This window comes from Galeopterus variegatus, unplaced genomic scaffold, assembly GCF_000696425.1.
Source record: "Galeopterus variegatus unplaced genomic scaffold, G_variegatus-3.0.2 Scaffold1755, whole genome shotgun sequence".
NCBI lineage: Eukaryota > Metazoa > Chordata > Mammalia > Dermoptera > Cynocephalidae > Galeopterus > Galeopterus variegatus.
The window spans coordinates 155,296-160,368 of NW_007727866.1; positions in this window are offsets into that span (position 1 = coordinate 155,296).

The following is a 5,073-nucleotide window of genomic DNA, read 5'->3' on the forward strand; positions in this document are numbered from 1 at the left end:
AAAAAAAAAAAAAAAAAAGTATACAATCCAATGTTTTTAAGCATATTCATAAACTTATATACAACCTTATATTCATCACTCAGTAAAATAACCCTGTACCTATTAGCAACCATTTCCCATTTTCCCCCAGCCCTAGACAACCACTAATGTCCTTTTTTGTCTCTATGGATTTGCCCATTCTGGACATTTTGTACAAATGAAATCATACAATATGCAGCCTTTTATGATTGGCTTCTTTCACTTAGCATAATGTTTTCAAGATTCATCCAGGTTGCAACATGTACCTGTACTTCATTCCTTATTATGGCTAAATAGTATTCCATTGTATGGATATGTAACATTTTGCTTATCCATTCACCAGATGATAGACATTGGTTGTTTCTACTTTTTTTTGGCTATAATGAGTAATGAATAATACTGTTTATTAACATTGGTGTACAAATTTTTGTTTGGGCATATGTTTTCTTTCTTTCTTTCTTTCTTTTTTTTTTTTTGGTGGCTGGCTGGTGCAGAAATCCAAACCCTTGACCTTGGTGTTGCAACACCATGCTCTAACTAACTGAGGTAACTGGCCGGCCCTGACATTCCTGTCTTAAGGTGGTATTAATCCTGCTTTCCTTCCTGTTGCCTGCCTCTTCCTTCTCTGGTCCATCTTGCACACTGGCTCCAAATGAGCCTCCCCAGAGCACAATTCTAATTCTTCTGCCCTCTATTGCTTATTGTGTGGCTCATGCATTACCTGACAGATTTGTCAGCATTCCTTACCCTGGCATTCCTTGCATTCATTATGCCCTGAACCCTAACTTACTAACTTCATCTCCCACTGCCTTCTCTGCATGGACCCCATCTGTTTCTCACCCTATCTTGAATGTCCTTCTTCAGTCTGGTACTTCCTGCCCTGGTCCCTTAGACCAGTATTCCCTCCCCTCAGAAATCACTTCTTCCCTCACTTCTTTACCTCTATTAAAAACTTACTTATCCTTCACGTTCCAATTCAAGTGATAATTTTTCCATGAAGCTTTCCTGCTGAGGCCTTTAGCTGGAAGTAACCTTCTTTTCTTAGAACTCCTGTGGCATTCTATATCTCATTTATGTCATTTAATGTTTTTTGTCTTTATTATTTCTTTAAGTATGTTTGCTTACCTTTAAAGGTGATATATATACATATACACATTTATTCAAGTATAAAAGAATATGCAATCGTCTTCATTGTGGAGGTCTGTAAAATTAAAAAAATTTTTTTAATAAAAAAAGAAAGAAAAAGAATATGCAATCAAAAGTACGTCTCCCTCCTACCCCTTTCCAGATGCTACCACTATAGCTAGTCCCATGTGTTTCCTTAGAGAGGGATTTTGCCATGTGAATGTTTTGTAGTCCCCACTCATTTGCAGCTTCTTGGAGATGTGTGTCTTGCTAATTTCTGTGCATCTCACAGGACTTACTGTATTGGGTGCATGTCTGTTCACTCAACCAATATTTATCAACTTCTTCCTATGTGCTGGGGACTCTGCTAAATGTTGGGGATACAATGGGGATCCAACACAGACATTGTGTTCAGTGTGAAAAAGAAACATTAAACAGGGGCCGGCCCGGTGGCGCACTGCTACAGTGCGCCGCTTGAGAGCGCAGCTGCGCTCCCGCTGAGGGTTCGGATCCCACATACAGACTGGTTCCCGCTCACTGGCTGAGCGAGGTGCGGGCACAGTGCTGAGGGTTGCGATCCCGTTGCCGGTCCCGGTCCGGTACGGGCGCGACACTGAGGGTTGCGATCTGTTGCCGGACACGAAAAAAGACAAAAAAAAAGAAACATTAAACAAATAATTACACCAAGAATGCATAATTATAAATTGAGTTAAATGCTGTGAAGGAAAGAAGTACAGTTTTAAGAGAATCTGTCATGCAGGAACCAGACCTAGGCTGAAGAGGCAGAGAAAGCTGTCTTGAGGAAATGACACTTGAGCCAAGAGCTGGGTGATGACTTGGAGTTAACTAAGCAAAGGCAGGGAGAAGAGGGTTCCAGGCAGAGGGAATAGCATGCACAAAGGCCCTATGGCAGAAGGGAGCATGGCACATCAAAAATGGTGAGGGATCCAGTGTCACTGGGACTCTGAGAATGGTGTAGAGTATATTTGTAATCTGAGAGCAGAGTGGGAGCTGGGGCTGACCTTGCGGGTCCTTGTAAACCATTTAAAGGTCTTCCTTATTAATCTAAGAACAGGGGAAAGCCATCTAAGGGTTTTAAACCGGTTGGTGACATAATCACTTTAACTTTTGAAAAGATTCATCAGACTGCCTGCAGAGAGCTGGTTGGAGGTGAGTCTACGGGTTGACCCACTCATTCACTGGAGAGAGTGCGGCGGCTTGAGCTCACGCTGCTCTGAGAAAATCAAGGTAGTTAGTTAGACAGGGCTCCCTTGACTCCTACTATCAAGTCTACAAACTTTACTGCTCTGGGCCCACGTTTGCACCTCACTTTGTGTCACAGTGGGAGAGTGTCCTGCTCCTGTCAGTGGTTCTGGGTCCCATGCCCTCTCCTGCTCAGGGACTTAAATCCTGCACTCACCTCCCATCATACTGTATCATTAACTTATGCCTCTTTCCTAGGTTACTCCCATTACAAATATCCTCTGGCATCTCTCACATTGAAAAAAAGCCCTCTGTTGACATCACCCTCTGGTGATCTGGTGATTGCCCCATTTCTCTGTTAATCTTTAGAACCAGCATCCTCAAAGGGGTGTCTACCCTTGCTGTCCTCATTTCCTCGCCTCCTATTCACTCTTTAACCCATTCATTTCTACTTTCTTCCCCCCACCCTTACGTTTTTGAAATTGTTTTTATTAGGTCACAAGTAAGCCCATGTTGCCAAATTCAGTGGACACTTTGCTGTCCTTGTTTCTATCACCCTCTCAGTAGAATTTGGGATAGCTGAACCGTCAAGTTCAAAGTCTCCACTGTGTTTTGTGAGAGCCCCAGTCCTGATTTTCCTTTGATCTCAATTAGTACTCCTTTTGTTTCCTTTTATTTTTGGCCCCTCCTCCTTTCCCCAAGCTCTCAGTGCTGGTCTCGGACCCTCTTCCCAGGTGACCAGCCCAGTTCCGTAGCTTTAAACGCCATCTGTATTCTCCAACCTGCCAGTTTATCTCCAACTCTGACCACTTCTCTAGGCTTCAGATTTCTGTGTCCAGCAGCCTTCCTTAAACATATATGGACACATTTCATGGACATCCCAAACATAGTGTGTCTAGAACAGATCTCTTAGCTTTCCCCCAGAAGCCTGTTCCTTCCTTCATGCCTTAGTTGCTCAATTTAAAAAATTTAGTTCTAGATTTCTTACAATAAAGCCTGCGATTGCTCAGGAATCTTATGGGCTCTGTCTTCTGCCTTCCCATTTTCCCTTCTCTCTGGCCATTCTCCCCATATTCACGGGCTGCAGCCTCAGGGGTCTCCTCTTTTTTTCTTATATAGCTCAGCCTATTCTCACCAGGGGCTCTACCTTCCTGCTCCCTCTACCAGAAAATTTTCTCCCGACCATTTCCCTTCTCATGTATCAGGACTCAGCTTACTGTTAGCTCCTTAAAATGGCCTTCTGTGATTATCCTGTTTAAGGAGTGAATGGCTATGATATCATTCTGTTCATTTCCTTCCCAGCGCTTATCACTCTCTCATGTTGTTTTATTAACTTTTTATTCTCTGTTTTTATCCACTAGAATAGAAGCTCCATGAGGCAGGGTCTTGTCTACCACGTTCACCGCTCCTATCCTCAGAGCCTGTCATACAGCAGGTCCTTGCCACGTGGAAATAAACAAATGGAGATAGAGTAAAGAGGATGGGCCTGGGAGAGATTGGGGGGTGGGACATAAAACGGACAGGACTAGGGGCTGGATTGGACATGAGGAATGAGTGAAAGAGAGTAGTAGAGCATAATTCACTGGGCCCTGGTTTACACAACAGTGTGGATGGTGGTGCCATTAGCCCAGGCTGGGGACACTAAAAAAGGACCTGGTTTGTGGGGCGCAGGAGGGGACAGAGAAAGAGGTGGGTCCTGGACATGCTGGGTATGAGGTGCCTTTGCTATATCTTAGTGACAATGTCTGGGCAGTTAGCGGGAGGACAGCTTAACTGGTCCTCCCATTCCCACTTTGCCAGCCCACACTTTTTCTTCAGTCTGGCACCCAGACTGATGTCTGGCCTTATGGTTTTAAAAGGATTAAGTCAGATCCTGTTACTCCCCTACTCAAAACCTCCCAGAGGTTTCCCATCTCACCCACAGTTAAAGCCAGAGCCCTTGCAGTCACATGCAAAGCTTTGCTCAGTCTGGCCTCCCCTACCTTCCAGGTCTTGTATTCTACTGTCTTCCTCACTCATTCTCTTCCTACACGTTGGCCTCCATGCTGTTCCTCAGACATGGTTGGCCCCAGGGTCTCTGCACTAAATGACCTCAGATATCCACTGGCTCATCTCCCCACTCAGGTCTTTGACGAGACATCATCTTCTCAACAAAGCCGTCCATAACCATCTTCTTCACAATCTGCCCAGACCCGGCCTGAATCTCCTATTCCCCCTTACGTTGCTCTATTTTCATCTGTAGCATTTTCTCTGACAAAGTATTTATTTTATTTGTTTATTACTTGTCTCCTTCCACTACAACGTAAGCTTCATGAGGACTGTGATTTGTGTCTAGTTTGTTTACCACTATCTTCCCAGTGCTGAGAACAGCGCATGGCGAAACTAAGCGCTCAGTAAAAATATTTGGTGACTGGAGAGTATGTGGGTGTAGAGTTCAGAAAAGTGGTGTGGGCCCGAGACGTAGATGTGGGCATCGGCGTTCTGTTCGGAACTTGTGGATTCAGAGGGGGCCCAGTCTGCCATGTGGTGTGACTTTCCTATAGTTGTGCTCTGACACAGAATGTGGAGAATGGGGCTGACCTGAAAGTGAGATTTTGCCGGAAAGAGGAAGACTGATGGATTGAGAAGACAGGAGGCCTGTGGATTAGGTTCTCACTAAGATCCAAGAATGATTAAGGTGAGAGTAGTTGAACGAGAAAGCGAGAGGACAGAGGAGGTTGCAACAAT